Source organism: Daktulosphaira vitifoliae, unplaced genomic scaffold, assembly GCF_025091365.1.
Source record: "Daktulosphaira vitifoliae isolate Bord-2020 unplaced genomic scaffold, ASM2509136v1 Scaffold_1, whole genome shotgun sequence".
Lineage (NCBI taxonomy): Eukaryota > Metazoa > Arthropoda > Insecta > Hemiptera > Phylloxeridae > Daktulosphaira > Daktulosphaira vitifoliae.
In genome coordinates, this window is record NW_026099572.1 from 46,277,344 (window position 1) to 46,304,418 (window position 27,075).

A 27,075-nucleotide genomic window follows, 5' to 3' on the forward strand; every position below is an offset into this window, starting at 1 on the left:
AATATATTCGGTGGCTTTAGTTTGGTTTTCAATAACTTGATACTTGTAAACTTGTGAAGATTTAAAAAAACTACGTGTAATTACTTTTAGCTTCGATATGTAGCTGAAAATGTATCAATTTTTTAATGTCGTCTTTTTTCATAAGAATATTCTGTTCCTACATGACCTACTTGCTCAATAATATGTCAAAAGATCACAAATTATGCCTACTTAGAGCAATCAGTGTCATAATTGTGACACTGAAGTTGACAGTATGGACATTTTTCTTCGATTGCTAAAATAAAAGGAAATTATCTAACAATTTTTCAATTGTTGTAAAATATTCGATATTAATATTTTAAGTTTTGAATTTACATTAAAATACCTTTTTTAAAACTAGACGGATCTTTACAAAATTTTTGTAAACAACATTTTAGAGTCTAAAATGTTGCCATTTACCTTGTCAATTAAATTTTTTTGTAAATCAAAAAGTGCTGTCCCTATCAGGTAATATTCCTATAGTACTATATACACTTAAGATAATTTTTATAGAGATATGTGCCTCAGAAGTGGTCTATACAAATATATAAATGCATAAAGCCTCGAGCCCTGTTAATAAATAATCGCACTGGATATTTTTATTCTAGTGATACCATAGTAAAAGTTTCATTTATACTGAAATTTACTATGTTCGATTCTGACTATACTGGGAATTTTATTTCGTTTATAAATTAAAAATAAACGCTTTTTCTCATTTGAATATTTTATTAGTTAGACACTGACATATTTCAAATAATTTACTAACGGATATAATGGACTTACACGTCTGACTAATAGGCAGTTCTTGCCCACATCTTTAACAACTAAATCAAACGGATAAGACGTATAATTAGTTTTTAATTTGCCAAATAAAAACCTATCGTTCTCTAGCATAAGCAAAAGCTTATAGAGAACACGTTAAACATAATTAAATGATTAATTATTAAAATCTATTAAAGTTATAATTTATTTTATTTGCATCATTAGATTTTTTCTAGGAGATTTATAAACATTTTTAACTCATTTCATATATTTTTAATACTCACATAGTTTTAAAAATGTATCACAGTGTCATCATTATCTTCTTCACTTTGTTTTTTTTCTGAAAAAATTAATTTTATTAATTAGAAAAATATATATAATTAATTGATTTATATTTTTACTATAAATTTTTTAAGAATTTTTTTTCGGAGTTTTGTTCAACGTTCTCTTTTGTATGCAAAATTTTGATCTAGAGAGAATAAAAAATGTAACATTTTTGTGACATTATATAAAAATACTGTATGTTACCATATTTATAGTTGAAAAATACACAAATGTTTTTAACTTAATAAATCGAAATTCATAAAAACAAGTTAGCCTAAGTAATAAACCTATATTGTACTTCAGTGGTTTTCTAAAAATATAAAGTCTATATATGACTTATTATCAATGATATTTATTATGCAAAATTATTGTCTAAGTAACCATAATAAAATTGGTTAATGTTAGCAGCTGGTTATTGAAACACCAAAATATTACTATTAAATCCCCAAATTATTCTAAAATCCCACTAAAATATCTTTTTAGTTTAAAACTTTTAAACTAAAATCGTATTTATTATTTGACATTAAGGTATTTCTGTGTAAAAGTTAAGCGCCTATTTTTTATTTATATTTTCTGCAACTTAATATATAAAGTTACTGTATTTATTCCAGCCACACCGAATTAAAATACGGTAGACCAGATGTTTTAGACGGTTAAGATTTTCAGGATTTTTGTATAATTTGCAGGCTGCACAATTTTAATAAATGACGTCTATAATTTATAACTTACGAATTTTCCTTATATTTAAACCAAATTAAAATAAAATTATATACCAGGTATAAAGTCTCATGACAGTATTTAAAAAATTGACTAACTAAAATCCGATAGCATAAATTTAGTGAAACAGTATTTTTTATTATCGGAAGTAAAAATTAAGGTATATGAAAAAGCATATCTTTTTGTCTTCAATGAAACATATTAAAGAACACTTATCAGATAACATAACTGTTTATTAAAATTGTTTGTTTTGTTTAGACCTTTGTTATGTAAGGAATATCAAGATTTTAAATTATTTTGAGATATTATTATTATGGGTATAACTGTGTTGAGTCATAAAAAATGTTATAAATAATCTACATAGGTTGAATGACAATTGTTGTAACAATAACTCCTTTGCAAACTGTTATCATTTAATTTTAACAGCGCGTTCATACATAAATTATAGCATGTATTTTTAACATAATACTGGTAAGTCTGACTCTAGAATTAACTAAAAGTATAATGGTATTCTGAGTGCGATGTTATAGTGTTTATAATAATAATGATATTGCTTTTTATTTACTCACCCGGAGAACAGTAGAAATAACCCTAAAGTTATGAACGTAAAAGAGTTTATAAAAGAAGAAACAGATTTATTTTCTTGATCCAGCACGTTAGCTTTTAAATGTATATAGGTGGTTCATTGTATTATATTTACTCGCTACAACTCTCCATTATCTCATTATTTGGGTTAAGTAGATAAACTCAGCTCTTGATTAATTTCAGGTCGAGTCACAACACGGCGGTGTGAGTTTTATCGCGATGTTGGTAGCCCTGAAGCAATATCTCACGATAGTTCCAGGACGTCCAACACTATGTCGACCGTAGAAAAAAAAAAGGGTTAAGTAGATAACGTGTCGATGGTATAATAGATCAATTATTGTGCAAAAGTTACGAACAAAAGTCATTATTAACTCGTGCTAAACTTTGTCCAAACCTATTAGTCTTCTTACATTAATAATTTCCAAATACTCTTTATATTCTTTAGAACATTTTAAATTGATTTATTCATTCTGAATTAAAAATAAAATAAAATGAAATAAAAAAAAAAAACTAAATTTTCAAATTATGTATTGATTTAGAAATGTTGGTACACAAAATAAAAAGCAAAATATTCGTTAATACCTCAAATTTGAAATTTATCACTAGAAAAATAATTCACTCTGTATATCAACGAATATATCCACTATAATTTTGATGATTATACAATTATATCTTAAAAGATATTATATCTTTTTATCTTGAAAGAAATTCAATAGTTGATTTCTTTTATTGTTGAGCATTTATTGCTGAACTTATTAATCTTAGTTTAATGAAATGATAAATTATCTATACTTAAAATGCCGCTGTTGCAGAAAAATGCGCCTATGGCTAATATTCAAAATTTACGTTAAAGTTATAGTTTTGGCTTTAATTTAAGACAAATTACTTTTTTTAACACATTAACTTACTTTACACTTGTTTTATTTACTAGATTACCAAGATATCTTCTATTTCGTATCTTTGTAGGAAATGCGCCCAATAATAATCATTTATCTCACAGATGCAGTAGCAAAACTATCCCTAAAAGGAGGTTTGAAGTTGTCACAATTGGTTAACTTTCATTAATAATAATTAATAGAGGTTAATTTTGATAACTATTAAATTAATGAATATGATGAATGTATTCTTTATTAGTCTCGAGGTTAATTATGTTCATCTTCTATTTATTCATGTGGTGACACTCAAGATAAACAATTTGTATCAATAAATATAATCAAGTAAATACATCAAAACATAATAGTGTGTAAAATGCTTCTCGAGCTATAATAAATTTATTTACAAAACACTCTCAAATGTTTATTCATTAACTTTAGTATATTAATTATTCGTTCATTTATTTTCTACCTCACTAACTACGATACGTAATAACTAAATAAATTATGGTCGATGGTTTTTGATCAAAAATAAAATGTGATTTGGAAGGAAAACAATGTTATTGAACAATTAAATGAGAGCGGAAGTGTGAGATATGGTGAATAAGTGACAGTTTAATAGCTCTATGGCAATACTATATAGTATGTGGTTAAGAAGTTTTCACATCGCCTAGAAGATGGATTAGGGTCGTTATATACTTTTGATAATGGGCATCATAGTGTTCATTTTAACCCATACTAGACCTTGATATATATATATATGTTTAAAGAAGGAAAATAATTCAATGAGGCATACTATGTGTAATATATTGAATGTCTCCAGGATATTTAATAGCTTATATTAAAATTTATTTTTATAAGTACAATAGCCTCAAAGACAAAAAATTTTCAAATAAAGTTGCTTCCATAAAAAAAATATTGAAAAGCTATACCAAACCTAAACATTCTGTAAGTTTAAATGCTTTTTTTTTCAATAGTAGTTTTTTCTCTAAATTATCAGAATTTTTAAATTTATAAATATTTTTGTTGCATATATTTAATAAATTAAAATTTAATGTTACAATGCAACATAAAAATTCAATATTATAGTCAGAAATTAGTAATACTCATAAATTTTCTGAAACAATTTGTATGGTATTTTTTTTTTTTTTGTATAATTGAATTATTTATATAATTATCAAGTTTAAAACACAATTTGAATTTTAACTCTATGAAAAAGTGATAACAACGAGAAAAGGAGATTTTCAAGCCATTGGAAGCTTATCAGAAATATATGTTTGCGTGTAAACTACTATTATAGACTATATGAAAACTGTCATGTTGTAACAATTGACTTGTTTCCTTACTTACTGAACACTCTGTATATGAACATATTTTAAAAAGGTGTAACAGAATCCAAATTGACAGACTAGCTATAGACAGAAGAATTGGGCAACTAAAGGTGATGAATGAGAAAAATCAAACCATGGATAAAAGAAATAAATGAAAAAAAAACCAATGATGACGTTAAATTGTTCATATTGCGATGATCATTGTTTTATTATTTGTATTTAATTTTTTTTTGTTTCAAATGTCTTGTCACATAATATTTATCTAATAAGCACTGTAATAAACCTTATATAATATATAAATTTATTGTCTTTTTAAATATATATAAAGTTCTGAAAAGAAAATATTCGAAATTAAAATGAAATATTTGTTAAAAAGAACTACATTAAAAAATTTTTTACAATATTAAAAACTATATAATATAAAGTAGATTCATTAAGGTTAAAGTTTATTGATTTAATTATTGAAATTTTTCAACGGACTAAGCCCAATCATAAAGATAAGTTAAAACAATCGTTTGTTAAAGTTAGTCAGTAGTAGTTCTTAAAAATATAAAATAAGAAAAATATTTTAGCTTAGAGTTATTGAATATTGAATTATAAGTTTTAACTCAATCAAAACTTGGTGAAATAAATATATCAATTTTTAAATCGTTAATAGTTTCCATGAATTTGTTGTGCAACACGCATGACAAATTCGTTTACAAGTGTTTCTTATAGAATGCATTTTTTGTACGGGTACTTCAAGTAGGAACATATAATGAAAAGCAGCTTAAATTCAGTATGATGTGTTAGGGCAAATCTAACACTTCGTAAAACATATTGGTTCAAGTTGTTTAAAACATTTATAATGACTAATAACGATTAATTTCATGGGACTTGTACCCTATTATAGCTTATAAGGTCATAATACAAGTAAAAGAAAATTGTGGAAATGTTCGACAAGTCTGCGACGAATATTAGAAAAATTAATATAAACATTGACTTAGTTGAACTCATATTATAGATACAAAAACACGTTTGAAATATAATTCAATTAAATTCCAACCATATAAAATTACGCAAGCAATAAATCTTGAATTGCTCTATAAAATGTTAAAATAAAATAAAAATATTTGGTTAGCAAATAGTCTTTAATTCTTTAAATAGCAATTTTTAAATGTGAGTAAGACTGTTATAGAATTATTAAGTTATGTAAGTTGACAAACAAACGGATAAGAGTTATTGACAACACATGATACTCGGGGAAATGGTTAAACACGTTAATATTACATTGTCACACATGTTGTAGATAAGAACAGAAAGGTTACCACAGACGTAATAAAAGACGCCACCACCAAATCGAATCATCCCTTCATTGTACTTGTGAAACAGGTATTACTGAACGATTTCGCATCTCACGTTTGAATGAATTTAATCCAATAAGATTTTCTCATATCCGTTGCTGCGAATAAAAAGTGAAGATTTTATCATTTCATTTTTTTGTTTTCTTGTTAAATCACCAATACAGATGGGAATATTTTAACCATCTAAGAATTCGTTATTTAAAATCGTTGTTCAGTTTGAACAAAACCTTATAAGTGTATTTGACAGTTAATGGTTCTATTAAAAATACTTTTAATTAAAATCATATTTAAATATGATTATTCCATGCAGTATATATATATTAAAATTTAAATCAAAAACATATTAAAAATAAAATGTTATATATGAATTATGGATTTATTTTTATTACTTAAATAATAATATCATAATAGACACGAAAATAAATATGCGGAATGCTGTCCCAGGAGGGAAGTAATGTGATATTTTAAAGAAGCACAAAGGAAATTGCAACCGTTGGTAAGAAATTAAGAAGTTGGGGAACTGAGCAATAATAAATGTGGTGTATAAAATACGATTAAATATCACAGTTTAGCCATTTAACATTTGCGTTATATAGGCTATTTTGAAACGAAAAAAGTTTTTATTAAAAATTAAAAATATTTTCTTGTAACGTGACGCAAGCAATGGTCAGTGACGGTGAACGGAGGACGGAGTCTCTTTTTCTTATTCGGAATACAATATAGCGTCCTCTTTATGTCAAATCCCAAATTACCAGGGAACGCTTTAATTTTTAGTACTACAAAGTGAAATATAAGATATTTATTCAAATGGTCAAAATTTCAAAATTATTAAAAAAAAATTAATTGTAGAAAAACCTAAATTATGAAATGAAAACAAATTTATGATACGCCCCGTGGTAATGTAAGTACTTAGAGTACGGTCGACCGTGACGTAATAAGTGTTATTTGTTTCTTTTTGGATATTCAAAAATTTAATTAATTAGTTCTTTTATGTAAGCTTGAAAAAACATGTAATTACACATAATGTAATGACTACACATGGAATTATAAAACTTATTATATTAAGAGTTATAAAGAGATAAAAATTTAAGGTTATGTTAACATTTGACATATTAATAACAACTTATTACTTTTGTTGATATATTTTTAGTTTGTTGAGTACTTTATAAATTTTATTATTGTATTTGTCATTTCATATTTATATATATATATATTTATAAAGATATTTAGATACCTACTTAAATTGGTTACTGTTAATATATTTTTCTCAGTAATCATGAAAAGATAGTGTTTTTTTCTGTTCTTTTCTCAATACGTATTTCAATGTTTAATACCGTAAAATAATACATGAAAATTCAAATTTTCACAAACTTCAAAACCCTACAGAATATTTACTATTGAATATTAATAAGATATTTTTTTACTAAAATTTTTCTTAAATTCTACTCTACAAAATAGCTATCTTAGATTTTTTTTTACGTTTTATTTAAAATTTAAAAATAATTAATATTTTTAATAAAATGTAAAAAAATTAATTATTGAGATATAGCTATAGACCTAACGTATAACTATTATTTAAAAAAAAAANTTAATTATTGAGATATAGCTATAGACCTAACATATAACTATTATTTAAAAAAAAATCAGCTAAAAATATTAACTGGATCAAAAGTTATTTAAGTTGTCAGTGAGTGGTGGGCCATCCTGTATAATAAATTGTACGTAACCTAAGTATTGGTTCAAAAATTGATTCAATCTATCACAATAATAACACAAAACAAATAATTATAACTTTATTTTTACAAAAATATTTGATTGGAAACACTTTATTTTTTACTTTTTTTTTATACTAAATAAAATATTAGTTTACAAAACATCACTTTTTATTTGAGTAGAAATTATTAATTTTGTTATATTCATCAATTTCATCGTGGAAATATTTTTATTTTTAATTATTTAACTACGAAATTGTTTGAAAAACTTTGGAATTTTTCAAGTGAATATTATATGAGATGTAAATCAAGATAAAACAAATAATATTTTAATATGATTCATAGCACGTATGATATAAAAAAACACGAATGCTTCTTTTTGGTATATTAAATTTTTCAACAAATAATTTCATGTTTTCGGAAATCAGATATGATATTTTTTATACTGTCTGAATATTTCACACTGATTTTTAAAATAAATTATGATTCTAATTTTTTGTAATTCTATTTTATACTACAGAATGTTATAACACTTTAAAACAACATATTAGTAAACTTAGTAAAGTATAAATAAATTTATATTTATTTTTAAAAGTTTCTTTTCTTATTATATAATGAAGTGTTGAAACCATAAAACTTTATTCTAATTAGTTTTATATTTCATTGATAAAAATAACTTATTGAAAACAACTACTAAAATAATATAAAAGTTATTATAGTAAATTATACATTTATTTAATAAATTGCTTATTTTTTCTTTACGTCATAACTTAAGTATTATTAGAATAGGAGTTATAACTTCGCCCTTCAAAGTATATTAAAGATACCATAAAGTTTTAATTTCTTAATAAAAATTAATCTAAGGGAAATACCCATTTAGGAACCCTTGAGCGGAAACGTTAGTAAATGATCACAAAATCTGGCTTAACTCGAAAGTTTTATCATATACATACGTTGTTTCTCTAGTCATCGCGTAAACTGTTGTTAAGTCTAAGCACTACGTCAGTTAATCACTGATGCTTAAATCGCATCTATATAACTTATACTTATAACTATATATGACATGATACGTTATAATATCGTAAATATTAATTTCGTGCTCAGACCGAGGCGATTTCGTCTGTTAACAATGTTTAAGTACTGATAGGCATGCCTATAATTTACAATAAAAAAATATGATCTTTCATTCCAAAGAAAATCTTTCACCGATAAATTTCATTTTAATACTCTATATTGACATAAAAAAAGACTTCATTTTTAGATCACGACAATATAAAAAACTTTTGACACACATTTACTTTATTCTACCTCGAAACCGTCAATTGTGTTTCTTTTGGGAACAATACGAATTATAATATCAATATTTTATATTAGAATAACATAAATTGGGTAAATTAATCATAATACGTAATTAAAAGTTCACATTCAATAATTGTAAGAAAATTAATTTATTAAGACTATAATAAATTTCACCGTAAAAATAATATGATAATAATATTTTATGCAGGAAAATATACATCAGATTATAATATATTAAAAAATAATTATGGTGAGTTCATGTATTAATTTCTTAGCAAAATTTCATTCATGCTTACATATTATTCATTAGAAATGTCTACTAATATAATTTTACCGAAAAAATATTTTGACATACAACTTTGATAAATGCAAAATACAACAAGCAATTAAACTTTTCACTAGGCAATAACCGGAAGAAAAATTTAAAAGATTATTTAGAAGACAAAGTTTAGTATAAAATTCTTTTGATAATAAGTTAATATTTTCAGTCAATACCGACCATTGAAAAGTTATTTTATTCTATGTTATAATGCGTAGCTGTTTTTTTAATACTATTAGTCCAAAAATATAATAAATTTTATACCATTTACTTTGGTTGTCTTTCAATTAAGACGAATATTTCATATTAGACTTCAACTTTTGTTTGAAATTTTCAAAACTTATTAAAAATACTTTTGTACTAGGTAAAAATTTAACATCATTAAATTCAGAAGATCATTACTTTGTTTAAGCGTAATTGTCAGTAGTATTACAATGCCTAATATGATAATATTAATACTATATATTTATAGTACAGTTTTTATTAAAAAAATTGACAAACAATCTTTTGAATTTTCCAATTTTCTTGCATAATTTGCTTGATTTTAAACCTTATTAATTTTTAAACTATGCAAATATCTGCTTTTATCGACTTTTAGATTATATTTCAACTTCGATATAAAACTAACAAGAATCTAATGCGGTCCTTTTTAAATTTTTTATAACGTTTTGGTCTTTTAAAAGGAAAAACGGCTTAAATTTTGACTTCATAACTGAGTTGAAATGTATTTACAGTATAATAAAGTTCAATAATATTTTATAACTATTAAGGTACTTAAGTTGTGCGTCAAAATTGTAATAATAAGACCAACTGAACTTATTATTACAATTTTGGCATACTTTATGATCCAATGTTGTAAAAATTATAATTTATTACAACACAGTATATTTAAGGCACTCAGAAGCCGAGCTGATTAACTCCAATTCTATTCAAAAGTATTCACTTTTTTAATCCAACCATTCTATTGTTATTAAAAAAAAAGTGTTAATAATAGCATGGTTTTATTAAAAAAGCGAATACTTTTGAAAGAAACAGGTTTGAATAAGTGGAGATAATCGGCTTGGTTTCTGAGCGCCTCATTTTACCTAAAAAATTACATCTATAAAATAATCAGCTCATAAACAATGATTTATCAGCGATGAACTGTAAATCAGGAAGCTAAATGAACAATAGTCTATTTCAAATCCACACAGAGTTATTATTTTTTGTTTAAGTTATAAATTGAGTTGAAGATAGGCCAATGTATGGTAGTCATGCGTACAACTCAAAGACAAACCCGGGAAAAAGAAAACTTTTTTCATACATATTATACTATACCTACTTGATATACTTTTTAACGAGAAGTTTACACAGGAACTTTTTTTCTTTTTAATGGAGTTTTGCTGAACAACTAAACTTTATTCACGTCTGAATTTAATAACCCCTATGTAATTTACATAATATATAAGCTTATTGTATTGATTTACTGATCAAATATTTTACTAACAAATCTATTTTATTATTTTCATATACATTTATTTATTACGTATTTTTATTTTCTAAATGTGTATGCTATATAATTTAACGAATAAATAATTTATTATTATTATTGAAATTTCTTATTTTTAATTACATTTAACTTTTATTAGTCCCACAGTTGCAAAATTATTATTTCCATATCTTATAAAAAAATTTATGTGTGAAACTCTGTAATTTCTATAAAGAAAGTTATTCATAATTTGATATGATGAACTCTTATTTGAAATATATTTAATAAAAGAAAATATAATTAACCGAAAAAATTCTTTATTTTTTTTAGTAAAATAAATGCAATATTTTGAACAATTTCTTTCGAATCATCAGTAAACTTTGTTAATATGAATAATTTTTAAGTCGTTTCGTATTTAATTAATTTTGGTCGTTAATGTTTATATTCTACATTGATGTTTGAAAATGTTTTTATAATCAAAAAGTAATATTTTGGTATGTTCTATTTTAATAATTTTGTGTTGTAAAACCAAATAACTTGAGTTTTTGTCGCAGTAATATTATTCTGCATCATAATAGTATATTGTTTGATCGGGCCAAAATTTAAGCTATTATATTTTAGAAGCAACAACGAAGTTCTAAGTTTAATAACTTTATTCAAATTTGATAGCATGAAAAAAACAAAACCACGAACAACAAATATTACTTAAACAAATCCCAGTAAATTTCATGGAAAGTACTTCTTAAGTCTTAAATATTATAAAAACTGAGACTATTTTTGACAATCATATACATGTATAAAGTATCGTTATACTGAAACATTTTATATAATAACCAGAGGGACTGGAATACTAAACAGGCTTTATAATATAACACTTGTATTAAAATTTGTATGAAACATTCAAGTAACATTATATGATTTACTAAATTATAGTAAATCATCATATTTAAAAAGTTATTAATTAAGATAATAATTAATTTGTATAATGAATATGATATTTAATAATGATAAAAATTTTAAACTAATTAAAAAAAAACTTTTTATTTATCTCGGTTTTCAGGTAGCCAAGTTTTTTGATGTAAGAAATATTATTTTTAGTATAATATGATAAATATTTGATTATTAATGAGCCAAGATTACGTGACTAATTAATTAAGGTCACCATTTAACTAAACACACAGAAAAAAACGATTACTGAGTATCAAAAAATGTACATCAGGGCAAGAAATCTATCTCTCAGAAAAATTATCTGTAATGCCTCAATTTTACAATCTAAGTAATGAAAGTTTACAAGCATTGGAATTTTCACAGAACAATATCGAAGGATTAATTAAAACTCCAATTTCTTACTTTTCAGGACACCAAATTTACATTTTCATTTTCCATTTAGCTAATGAAAAATATGTACTTCTTTTTTATATTATACCTTCGAGTGTCATTAATGGTAAACCATTTCCACATAAAAAAATATTTTATGTATTGGTTAAAATAGAGTAACAGTCGAAAAACTTAATACTCCCATTTACTTTCAGACCCTCAATATAAGACATAATAAAATTTAAATAATTTAAATATACTTGTAAATAAAGACATCTATCTTACTCTCCTTATTTTTTTTATTTCATCATTATTATTAGTACTGTCCTAAAATCTTTCGAAATAAAGTTCTAATACATAACTTTTTTTTAAATTATTTGATCCCATTCAAAAGTATAGTAGTTTCTAGTAAATATTTTCATGTTAACTCGGAACAGCCATAAAATAAGGTTACAGAAATCGACGACAGCTATATAGGAAATTGTAAGAAAATGTTATTTCCGTTTCGGCGGTAACAATTGGAGAAATGTCAGCTATCTAAAAGGTTTGCGGAAGTATATCCAATCCAATAGACAACGGCTAGCTAGTGAATCATTAATTTTGACGCTGACAGATGGTGACGTATACATATATTATAAAGACCACCAGACAAAAAACATAGTCTGATTTTTTCGTCTGTATTTTCGGACTAGTGCTCTTTAAAGATAATGTTATGAGCTGTCCTGTAAAGTGAATTTTCTGACAAGTACTTCTAACAAAGTAGCTTAATGTATCCTTGACATTCTATGGTGCCCAAGAAAATCGTCATGCTTGTATAAGGAAAATAAAAATATCCAGTAGTTTAAAAAAATATTTATAATTTGTTTGTCATCCCTTAAGGGTTAAAAAACTTAAACTTCAATTTTCTCCAATGGGAAACATTAATTTTAGTTTGATGATATGATGGAAAAAAGAATTTCAAATAATTTTGTTTTTATAATATTTTTACAAATATACCATTTTTCTGCTATTGTTCATTAATTTAAGTTAAGAATTCAATGACCAATTTTTTATTGATAATTTGCTATTTAGCTTCAGTAGTTATTTATAGTATTTATAGTAGTAGTTATTTTTTGATGCTGTCCTATAAAAACAAATTTTTATTGACAATTCTTGTTATCGTATCTGTTACTTACGATAGTCAGTATAAATACCAATAATAATTTAAAGCTCATTGAAACAAATTGTTGTTACCTAAATAGTAATACAAAAACAAACTTAACTATGTATTTATGTTTAAAATCTAAACCTTAAAATAATTTTAAAACCAAAATTGTTCATATGATAAAATAGTTACATTATTTTTTTATCATATCATCAAACTAAAATTAATGGTATCTATTTAAAAAAATTAAAATTTAGGGTTTTTAATATTAAGGGATGAAAAAAAAAATCATTTAACTACCAATTGTGGACTAGGAGATATTTGGCCCATTGTGCTAGAAAAATTTTGTAGCTATGTTTTTCGGCCCAAGAAATAACTCTTTATTTTTTTATCATTAATTCAATTTTTATAAAAATTTTATTATTTTAGAGCTATCATTTTTTAGTCGATACAAATATGTAATTACATATAAAATTAAAAAAAAATTTAAGAAAAAGGAAATTAAATATAAAGAACCTCTTTAATATGTTTTAGAAGGACTTTGTTTTAAACACAAATAATTAAATTGGTAAATAGCAGCAGCAGCATATCTCAGTACTCTGTCGGAACAGTAATCATTGGTGCGCTGTACTGTAGCACTGTAAAACAATATACAAGTCCGTCCATATAAACTGCATATTATTGTAGACTTTTTCAATCAAATAATACAAGATAATTAATATACCTTATGCAATATCTTTAAAAGTACAAAACTTTATAAGTTTTTCGTTTCAGAATTTAATAGCGTTATAATTTAAATGAAAAAATGGTTTTAAAATAAAAAAATAGTATTAACTTAAAATGCTTTTAACTCAATAAGCAATCATCCTAAAATAGTCATCTATCTAACCAAATTTTTTGATTGAGCTTGTTCTTCTTTATTGCATTGCAAATAATTTGTCACCAATATCTCAATTTTGAAAAGAAATTTACTTTCCTTTTTTTTCTATGTACTTTTTTTATACATACTTATACTTCTATATATTAAGGAAAACAATGATTTAAAAAAAATTCAAACGCTAACGTAGAAAAATATCTACTAAAAGTAAATTATTTATTAATTAATCTTGTTTCTTCAATTTATGTTAATTTTATATACATCATAAATATTGTAACGTATTTTTTAAGTTTAATTGTTATGTTTAAACGGGTTATAAAAAAATATTTTTTTTATTTAGAAAGTTATTTTTATTTTTGTATACAAGTGAAAATTAATTACTACTCAAAATCTTATGAATGAATGTAATAATACAACAAATGTAATTGTTATGACGAAGAAACATTTTATAAATTTATGTGAATAATTTATTATACTATCATAAATAAATCAAATATCTGTTAAACTATAGGCAACAAAGTTTGCTACTTAAGATGGATGGAAATTGTGCTGACAACTTTCCAAAGGTACCAAATGAAGTGAAATGATTCCATGTACTAAGAATTCAAAGGTTCATATAAAAGTTTTCCAAATATTTAGAAAACATAAAGTTGTAAGTTTTAGTGTACATTCTTTTTATTTTTTCTGTAGAATATATTATTATATAAAATCGTCCTATTTACATTTTGTCTTCTAATTACAACTTAAAACTTATGCAAATTTCTATTATGTGTCGAAAAAATAAGAAAATTAATTAAAAATAACATATTATTATAATAAATTATACTTCTATAAAGATTTATAATTTAAAGGCCAATTTAATAATGATTTTACACATTAATTAATATTTAACTTAGAGCGTTACAGAAAGTTTACTCAATATCTCAAAACTACTTGTGAGTACTTTGAAATCAAATAGAAAACCACATAAACAGGAAAATACCCTTACAGTATAATAAAATCAATTAAATTTAATTGAATTTAGTAGCATAAATGAAGTAATATCTACAGATAACATAAAGATCATATTTACTTAGATCAAATAACTATTTATAAAATTTAAAATTATTTAAACAATTAATTTTTTGGCTTATTAAAATATTTTGGCGAATAATAGATTTTTAGTCAAAATCATCTAATCACAACAGAATAATATATAATTTTTGATATTTTGAAAATAATATTAATTTATTTTTGCACAATCTTGGGGGATCTTAAATATATTTTTTTTTACAATTAAATTATTTTACTCATTGGGTGATAATATTATATATTTTATTTTGGTTTATTCTAAATTTAGAATAATTTCATTTTTTGAGATTGATTTTCACGTAATCAAATATAAAATAATTACTATTTAGAAGATATTTTAAGGAAAAAATCATAATTAAAAAGGGGAATAACTACTACAGCACTCAAATCTAAAAAGAAACATACACGAATATACAGAGTGATTCATTAAATTTATGACACTTATTTTTTTAAAAACAATAAAAAATTTTTGTATAAAAAAATATTATTCGATTAAAAAAATTCTACAATATTTTGTAGTTAAATAGTTATTTTCATGCATTCCGATGTAAAAAACCTTAATATAAATTTTCTGAAACGAGAACCCCTATTTTTACCTTGATAATATGATAAAAAAAAGTACAAACAATTTTGTTTTTACAATTTTTTTGTCCGACCAACCGTTCGTTTGTAAGTGTTAAGTGTTTTTAAACCAAATTTCTATTGTTATTTTACTGTTTTATAAACTAAAGTCATTGATTACTATTAATAGACACATACCATCATATACCATACCAGTTTACTATCATACATTGTTAAACAACCAAGATGAAAAAATTTAAAACCCATTAAAACAAATTATTGTTGATTCCGGTATTACGATAAATAAATTAGTGATGAATTCAAATATTTAAAGAATTTAAAAATACAATCGGCTGATTGGTTAAAAAAAATTATTAGAACAAAATTGTTTGTAAATTTTTTTTTGTCTTATTATCAAGGTAAAACTAGGGAATGTCGTTTTAGAAAATAAATGTTAATGTTTCTTTACATTGACTGCTTGAAAACAATTATTTAACTACATATTATTGTAAAATTTGTCGAATCAAACAATATTTTTCTGACACAAAAATTAAATATGTTTATTGTTTTCATCTACATGTTTTTCCGTCAGTTATTTTTTCCAAATTGAACAAATTTTAATACATTTTAAGCTTATACATATAAATATATAAATTTTTTTTTATTTAATAAGACCTTATTCCAAATACTTCTGAAAATGTGAATAAATTTTATGAATTCCAAATTTTTTACTACCTCTACAACAAATAAAATGTACTGATAACTTTGATCGAATAGTGGACACAAAAACATGAAATTTAGAATACTAATAATTTATGTTTATTTTTGTATAAAAATTCAGAGAGACTAATTTTGGTTTTTAATCTCGTTTTCTGTGATTTATGATAAAAGTTTGCTGAATAATAATTTAATTGTTATTGTTGAGTGGTTTAAGGAAATCAAATAACTTTAAATAAGCAAAATCTTTTATGCATTTTACTTTCATGATAAAATTAAGAAGAGTCTGTTATTTTTTTTTTTTTTTTAGTAGACCACATAAATGTAGTTTGCATAATTTAAAAATCTTTTCAAAATAATTTTCTTACGACATATTATTTTTAGTAAAGTCTTATTTTTTTAATTAAAGAAACTACCATGGGCGTTTTTTTTTATATTTTTATTACATTTGACATTTTTAAAGACGTCATTTAAAAGAACTTTTATTTAATTACAAATTTATCTTGTTGAAATTCGAATCAACTCTATAATATTTTAACCATCTCACTAAAACTATACTTTAGTAACTAATAAATTCTTAATTAAAATTTTAAAATTTAGTTTCCACTTCTTTTACAAATAACTCATTTTATACGTTTACGTGTTCTTCGTATTCAATTAAAACTTAATTTGCAGAGATGTAACAAGAATGAAATTTAAACATTTCCTGTTTTTTATAGACATACTAGCTGTTAAATAAAATAATCTAATCTTACAGTTAAATGTTCAGTTACATCCGACATAATGTTCTACATAAAAAACTGCTAGTATTTATAACCTTTAGACTACTTTAATATTATCTTACTTTTCGGTTGAAGTCACAAAATATTTAACAAAACTTATATAAAATAATATTCAAAACCACATAGAATTGTCGAATATAAAACATTTTCTGCTATTCGTACTAGTCATTTATCACTGAACAAATCGTTTAATACTTATGATAGACGTTAAAAAAATAATTAAATGGGAGAGCCACTTGCGTATTGAATTAAGAAATATACTAAATATACATAAAGTTATTATATTTATTTTTTTATACTAAAAGTAAATTACTTGTATCAACATAACCGTTTTAGTCTAAAAATATTTGTTTGTAAATTATTCCCTGGTCAAATTTATCACATGTCACCAAAACAAATCAAATTTTAATATAAATGTAAATAAATTAAAGATATTTTGTTGATTTTCAACTCAAATAAAAGTAATTTCTTCAAATATTTAAAGGCCGGTGACATTAATGACCTAGCCTTAAGATATAAATCAATAAAATGAAAAACACCCGAAACCATTAATGAAACCAAAAAGGTTAATATTTTCATAAGGAAATAACATTTGACATGTACTTTATGAATTATATAGTAAATAAATATTGACTCAATTATATCAAAAATAGATCAATTCGATTAAACTTTAACTTTGTTCAAGATTTTATTAATGCTCAAATCACAAGGAAAATTACTTAAATTGATTAAAATCATAAACAGTATAGGAAATTTTATACTGAAAAAATCATTTTCATTTAAGTCAGTATTTCAACTCTCCCGTTAATGTTTTAACATAACTTTGTAAGGTAACTTGGAACAATTTTACCGAACTAAAACTTTTTCCATATAATGACAGTTCTTTGAATTTCCGGTACATCAAAGTAATTTGTCTTGATATTATTATATAATAAGAAAGTTTTAAGACGTAATTCATACAGTATCATTCCGCGGATTTAATATTTTCTACTTTTTATAAATAAAATAATATTTTATTATCAAGTTATAAAGTATTTAATTTCTATGACAGAAGTTTTCACCTAAAAATTGTTATTCTAATATTCTATGATAGCGATCTACTTTCCAAAAATTATTAAACATAATAATTTTATCAAATTAGAATAAAAATACCTTATTCCAGTGTTCTATTTAAAAAAGGATAAAAATAATTTCTACTTTTTATTAACAAGTATTGACTGATTATTAACAGAAATGTAAATAAACACAACAAAGAAAAAAATCTATAATTTGATCGTAAATTATCAACTAAACCCTATCTAAATAATATTTTTTTAGAGTTTTTCCAAATTTTATGAATACATTTATGTAAAATGATATTTTGTGTACATCATTATAAACTTTTTTTATTAAATTTTTTATTATTTGTAATACTAATTACTAGCCAACAAATTTATCTCTGACAATACACAAAATTATTTTTCTATCATAATCCACTCATTTATTTATAGGATAATAATAANGACAATACACAAAATTATTTTTCTATCATAATCCACTCATTTATTTATAGGATAATAATAATTCAAACGTTTTTTTTACATATTATTCTTTTATTATAAGCTATGTAATCCTTTTTAAGTTCATTCCGTAATAAGGGCGTTTTTTGTTTTTATTTTTGTTCTTTCAAATGGTAACATAAATTTAATAAAATGTTTGAAAAATTTATAAAATCAAATTGACATCCTTACAAGGCATAAGGAATGAAGTTAAAAAGTAACATAGCTAACTATTCAAGAACAATATATAACCAAAGGTAAACAAAAAAAAAATTGTTTAAATTATATTTTTCTATAATTAATTGAGTGTATTGTAATAAAAAACTCATCCTGTATACGTAAATTATTTCAACCTTTGTGATTTCAGTAGTTTTGATGTTGAACATAAATCCGTTTTAGATTCACCATTAATTTACCATTAAACGTTGTTGCTATTGTCAACGTCGCAGATAATTGTTTAATTAATATTCACTCAGATATAATGATAATAATGATCAGTTTTACATCGTTCTATTTCCCGAACTTAACATGCTACAAAGGGTGGTGACCCTCATGCAGAATTATTAATAATTTGTTTTTATTTCGACTTAACAGTTACTACTATTTGATTATTTGAATTAAAGTAAATAAAAAAATACATTAATATGTATTTTATATAAACTTTAATTTAATAACAAATTATTGAGTAAAAACTATTACTATAAAAAATGAAACATAAATATTGATAACTCACCTATTTTGTTTCATAATGACTACTTATTTAAATTTTTTTAATGGATGTGTTAAAATCAATAATTTAAGGTTATTGTGCTGTTAAATTATTATTGTTATTCTTACAATCCTTTCTTTATTCCTTAATGGTTTGAATTAATATTCTTTTTAGATTATAAAAATATGTTTTAATGTTTTTAGTAATAAATTACATTGCCAAGTTCAATGAAATAAAAAAACGTCACATAAATATTTAAAGTCTACATCAGGTGTTTTGAATTGAAACATAACATAGCCTTCTCAAAATTTTATTTGATTTTCAAGGGTTAAAGTAATAAATATATCCATGGGAAAATATCTTCAAAAGCCTATTTAGACGACTGCCGCTGTGGGATAACTGTGCCGTGACACGCACGTGCTATTGAAACTATAGCGACTTCAAACATTAATGGGTTTTAGTAATTTCAACCAAGTTCTTAACTAGTCACTCGTAAAAGTGAAACCTATAGAATATAAAGTATGGGTGCTAGTTTATTATTTTGTGGCATGGTATATAATTCTGTAGCCGGGATAGGTTCAAGTGAACATGCAAATAATCACGAATAACGAAAAAAAGTAATAACTTTTAAGTTTATCTTTGACCTTTAAACCCTTTAAGTTACTTGAAACTACAAAGTATCTGTTATAGTGTAAACTTTAAAAGAAATTTAAGGTCTGGTATGAAATATTAAAGAGATAAACTCTATAAAACTACTAATAAACATAAACAAATCAAAATTTACACGTAGTTAATAGGTATAAGATTTTATACGCAATAGTATATATTTCCATAATTTAATATTTTATTAGTTAAAAACACTTAGTACATTAAATATTATACTGTTAATTATTTGAACAGCATTAATAAAACTTTAAATATAGAATAAAAACCATAGCCATATTTACTGATATTTTATTAAAAATTATTAACAATTTCAACAGAAAACTGACCTAAACATTAATAAATTAACAGTATTAAAACGATTCATTTTAAATCAAATATGGAATAAATCGAATTATACATAATAATTTTTATAACACATACTATCAGAGTAGAAACAACTTTTTTTGATCATTTTAGTAGATGAATTATGTTCGATTTTGTGAACTAGTTAAACTATTTTTTTATAAATATTATAGAAGTTCCTTTAATTATTTAAATGAACTACAAACAATGAAGTTCTCTTTCACATCATACAAATAATATTTCACTTTTAATTTATGTACTCATTTCTAAATGATACTTATATTTATACACAGTTTTGAGTACAGTAATGTCATATAATAACAAATGTAAAATAATTTATAAATCAGCTGTATTAATTGCTATACACAGTGTTCTTAAAGTAAGTAAACAGGTCATTTGTTACAAACAATGAAAATAATAGAAACCCTTTTTCTTATTTACCGAACATCTATATGACCTTTACAACCTAACTTTATAATATTACTAATTTCATTAAAATACATATTTTGAACGGGTTTAAATATTTTTATTTTAATATAAAGTATATTGTAATGTTTCGTCTATGTTTATGTTCTCTATTTGAAATATTTATTACTGTAAATGTTGAAATGAACTATAAACTTTGAATAAAGATACAAATATAATTAAATGTTATTCCAACTATACAAATAAGCAAATGCAAGTAAACTAATGTTTATCATCGTAATTTAAAACCCAAAACATAATTTTAACGTGAAATAGCCATAAACTAAGTTAAATAATCGTCGTAATTTCATTTGATCTCGATTGAATATTTCAGGTGTTTGGAAAACTCGTTCAATTTTAATTTGTCATATTTGCTCTGACGCTTAATGATGAACAGATTTTAAAATTACTAATTAAAAATAAAACTTAATGTAATTGCAAATACGATCAGGTATAACAAGGAAAAAATCATCATCATAAAAACTAAAATTATTAGGCATATGATTAATATTTAGCTAAATATTTAAAAAAAAAACCTTATAATTTTTATTGATAAATTTGGTGAGTGTTTGTGAAATACAAACAGTTAAATATTATTTATTTTTGATTTAATCTCGTGGAAATATTTTATCTTCCACTTGATTACAACTAACAAGCTTATATATAAATTAAATATTTACCTTTGTTAAACTAATTAGGGTACATGTGTGTTTTTTGGTCAGCAATGAGACTCTGGAGAGAACCATTTCGGTTTTTGTAACACCCGTTAAACCATGTTCAAAGCATTAAAGCAGTTTTTACCGGTAATGAGTTAGGTAAGTTAGCCAAGGTCGGCGAATGTATTTGAAACGGGTATAGTAAATGATTACGCCCAAATAGATAAGTTTTAACGATTATTTACATGGTATAAACACGAATTTAGAATTTATTTTTAAACGCTAAAAACTGTACATCAGTTAGTTGAAGTCGTTCACAGTCTAAACTCGATTGTTATCTATATAAGTACACTGAAGGCCATGAACTTGTGATAAGTATCTAATAGAACGGCAATAACAGAATACTTAACAAGTTTCAATTCACTTCTAGATCACGCGATCAGTAGCTGTTAAAATGGATAAACTAAAATCTAAATGCAAAATACTATAAAGCATTTTAACGAACATCACACATATCTAAAAAAGTATACAGAAAAAAAATTGTATTAATAAAAAACTTTTTATCTAAAAGTATTGAAATGCAAACATGTTCATTTTCAAAATCTGATGACTTTTTAACATAATTTGCCATTAAACAAGCATTATGCCTGAACTTGTAGTTTTAGTTTTAGATAAAAAAAAATGTTAATATAAGTACTGTATTATATTATGTTCAATAATTTGTAATTTGACGTAAATGGAAAGGAAAGCATAAAAGGGCTTAGTCACAATGAAATTTCAAAAAAACTACATGTATTATTATACAAAAGTAATTTTAGGAAAAAGGAAATTTAATTTAATAAGTCCTAACAAAAAAATTGTTGAAATCGTACCTATGACTTTGCGACATAATATACATTGTACATAAATTAACAAAAATTGTAATTGTAATTAAACTAGATACTGCAGTAATATTCATTAAATTGTTTTTTTTATTGTAACTACTAGTTTTCCATTAGGTTAGAAGCAATAAAAATTAATTTCAGGAAAGTACTAAAGTTTTGTTTGTACATTAAAACTCATTTAGATTTTTTTTTGTTCAAAAAATACTCACCACGAACGATGAATAAGTTTATGGAATCAGTAAAACTAACATATTAGTTATTCTATACTAAGTTTGAATATTATAGTATGCCATGACGTTTTCATGTCTATAAATGGTTTATTGGATAGTAATTTTTACCTCTTAATGTATGGGTCTTAACTGCTTTAATAATAACCTATCCACACCAAAAAGGCTAAGTCACTCAAAGAATTAATAACAGTTATTACTATTGATGATATACAGGTTTAAGTTATTTGAGTAAAAAAAAAAAAATAATATTATTCTAAATTATTAATACCTAATGTTGTATAATTAAATTAATGAGTGCTTATTTAACTAATAAATAATTTATTAAATTTATCTTTTTAATTTGTTATTTAGTTTATTTTTAAATAATTCTATCAATTTTATTTGTTTTGTGCTATTTGGTTTGTTTAGTGATCATCTCACAAAATTACAATAGAACACAAATTCGTACATTGTTTTTGCACCGAGAAAACCTTAGCTAAGTGCATGACATAACGTACCTTGAACAAGAAAGATAGATATTTAAGGTATGCATGTAACAATGTTTTAATTAAATTTCATCCAAACAAACTCGTATAATGGGTTCTCACTAGGGATTGCCACAACTAATGCACGTTCTGATGAATCTCTAGGTATTATTGTATCACCAGTGATGACTCCGAGGAAAACAATAATATATCGACTGTCGGCCAATGAATACAATAACGGCTGCTTTTGCTGATATTGTTGTTCAAATACGTACATATGCTCCACAATCGACCTTTGTCGCGTCGCTGTTCAACAGCTCGAGTTTACATAAATTATTCTATTATACTTGTGGTTTAGGCGTACTTGATAGAGAATTAAACACAAAAAAGGATTTTTTTAATGATCCTCCAATACATATAGATTTTTACTAAATCTACTTAAAACCACATATTAGGTCACAAAACAAATATTGTATTGTTTCCATTATATAATCTTTCAATAAAAGAGTTATACCAAACAAGATTAATATTTAATCTTAAGCTTACAAAATTATACAACAGCATTGCAAAGACTATGGACATAACTATAAATTTTATATTAAAAAAGCAAATGAAATTCACTGAAAAATCAATTGATATGAAAAACTTTATTCAAAAATTGCAAGATTACATTTAGTTCAATACAATAAAGTCAAACTCATTCAGAGTAAATAATATTGACCTGTAATTTTTATATTTCAACCCATAATATTACCCACTATTAGTAAATACCATACAAAATTGTTTTTGAAATATGAAAATATGGCTCAACATACATTTACAATATAATGAACGCTTTGTCAATTTTATGAATATTAACGAATAAACCACAACCGAATCTATTTAGATTATCGGATCTAAAATCGTTTTGTGGGATATCCAAATAGTATATAGAGTTATAATAAATTAGTTTGTTGGTCATTAAGTAGAATGTATACATAATCATTACAAAGCCATGTCGTAGTCGGTTAAGTTTTAAAGTGTAAACCCCATGATATTAATGAGAAACATAGTTCATATTTTAAATGAATTAAATTCTGAGTAGTACGGCTCTCTGGGTAGGCAATATAGCTACTTGGAAGTATTAAAAAAAATCGGTTATCGCATCATCGAACCAACGTCGCGGGCTTGAATTCAAAAGGTTTTACGCGAGTATTTTTACAAAATCACTATTTTCCTTATTTAGGTTATGAGTTTTACCGCTCTTCTTTCTAACTAGTAATGAGGTCAATACAATAATAATCAAAGTATAAGTTCAGTGCAAATAAGTTCTATATCACTTCAACATATCTTTATGCAAAACCTTAGAAAGAACTATATTTAATTTATTTAATTTTATTACAAAAAGGTTCTATCAAAGTCAAAAACTTTTTTAGTAAGATTAAAAGTTCTAGGTGTAGTTATTACTATCGCACATCCAATAGTTTTTCCATAATATGATAACCCAATAATTATTATAAATTTCTAATAGTTCATAATAGAAATACGAACTCATAATAGTTGTGTAACTAAAATAAAATAATTACTAACTATTTTTACATTTTTTTGCCGTATATGAGTATTTTTAATACTTGATTAAACTGTTTTATTTAAGTAAAAAAAAATCAAGCTTGATGCTGTTCTAAACAAAATAATTTGAGTATATTTATGAAATTAACATTCATTATTTTAAACATTAAGTTGATGTTCCAGTTATAGTAAAGATTACAAAGTTCCTTCTAATTAACTTGTAATATGATATAAATCCTCATGAAATTTGAAATTTTTGATTACTCGAATTTCCAAATCGTATAATAACATTTAAAAAATATTTGATTATATTAAAAATTGCCCTCCTGAAAATTTTTATTATTTAGACATAAAATCTTTTGTATGAAAGTCCACGATATGAAAATGAAATTACTCATGAATAACGAATCATAATTTGTTACTATTCTAAACGGATAATCTAATTTTAATCGACGTCACTCGCTTTATTTTGTTTGATATTAAATAAATGACAAAATAAAGTTTTATCGTGAAAAACGCACCTAAGAGGTGACACATCGCGCTACCTGCTATTCAATATAAAGTTTTGAACATAAAATAGACTACTTCAATGATAGGTAGACATTAGTTTCTTTCGGATCGTTCGTGTAATTAGTCTTATTTCGTGTTTCTGTTTTTAGGGAATAAAAACCATACACCAAAAACGAGAGGATTGCGTGACTGTGATTACCAGTACACTTCAACTTTCTGTTTAACATTTCTATATTAGTATACACGTCCTGTTAAAGAAGTCCGAACGCCTGAATATAATTATTATTAGTCATACACCCGGTAAAAAACTTTCAGTAGGTAAAATTGTTGCATTTACATAAACTACACAAATTTTTACTAATGCAAATGTAAGGTATTTCATTTCATTTTTTTTTATAATCTCCATAAGATACTTTAAATACCGTAGACTTAAAATGATTGCTGTGAAACATTTAAGTTAACCATCATACTTATATTGATGCAATTTATTTGAAAAAAATGTTTTTCTAAGTTATTATAACAATAAAAGTATTTTTTTATTGTAATCTAAAAATAAAACAATAATTATCGAGAAGCATTTCTTATTTTTACCAAGCTAATAATTTATATTACAATGAAACATTCATGGGCTTATTTTTCTAGATAGATATGATGTGTAGAAACACCCTCACGATGAAAATAAATATATGGTAGAGAAGTATTATGGTAGGGGCAGTAAAAAAATGTATTATGTATATCTCCTTCCAAAATGACACCCTAATAACGGCACTGCCAAAATTAAAATGTAAATATCATCGAGTCAAATTATTATGTCATTTTGTCTATTTGTATAGTTACTTTTGGAAAACTACAGAATAATAATTTTCAAAATCGAATAAGAGCTAAAATGATATTATTTTTTAGATATACTCCGATAAAATAATACTGATCAAAGCATTACTCTGTGGCGCCTTATTCTGTACTTTTGCGATGTACATCCATTCAGCTTCTAATATCGCTTTATATATAATAAAAATAAAAAAAAAATGACCCACAAAATCTCATTCGAGTTACCTTTTTTACGGTGGTATCTGAAATGAGAACATAGTAATAAAATGTCGGTATAATAAGTAATAAATATAGTTGGACTCAATAAAAAGTAGAACGCATTCACATGAATTCAGAAAGCAGTAAATCAACACTTTATTTACATAGCACATTACATTTACTAACGTGATAAGTGTATAAATGTGTGGAATAGTACACAAAGTAGAATAGCGTATCATGTGTATGATTGGTGATAAATCAACAGCACATGATCAAACATGAGAAGGACATTAAGAAATATTTATCTCGATTAAGCATGTATCACAATAATCGTAAAAACGCGAGAGGAATTTCTGAAGGACACATTTTTTTTTACTCAACAAAATTACAAGAACGATTGTGCTTTCACTAATAGCTGCTGTTAATTATCAAATGTCGCTACTGACTTCACCCATCGCAATAATTCGGAAAGAAAACAATTAAGGACAAAACTACTTAACGGTAACGAAAAAACGAATAAGAGTTTGCGGAAGTATTGATGTTTATTGTAATAATACCGCCATTTATATAGAAGACATCTAATGACAAGTATCAATTCAGGTTTATGCCCAAGTTTCCTGGTCCGATATCACAATTAAATGATCAGATATTGTTTTCGTTAGTGTACTTTTATAAAAACAAAGTCTTAGTACATTGTTCTTATTTTTAACGTCTTTCACAGGACAGTATTCCTCTTTTAATTTTGACTACATCTCATTTTCTAGAAATTCATGAATTCATAAAAACGCGCGCATGCGAACATCATTAAAAAAAAAAAA

General features: G+C 24.2%; 1 protein-coding gene across 5 annotated transcripts in view; it reads right to left on the reverse strand.

The window, feature by feature from the left end:
- LOC126904245 (BAI1-associated protein 3) overlaps positions 1-27,075 on the reverse strand; it is an 84,407-nt gene that overhangs the window by 51,853 nt on the left and 5,479 nt on the right. For 4 of the 5 annotated variants that reach the window (XM_050683076.1, XM_050683098.1, XM_050683120.1 and 1 more), the window contains exon 2: positions 1,065-1,120. The gene's annotated coding sequence lies outside the window, so the exon portion shown is untranslated. Of the gene's footprint in view, positions 1-1,064; positions 1,121-5,916; positions 6,021-27,075 lie in introns of those variants that run through there. The other variant, XM_050683087.1, reaches the window with a different exon arrangement.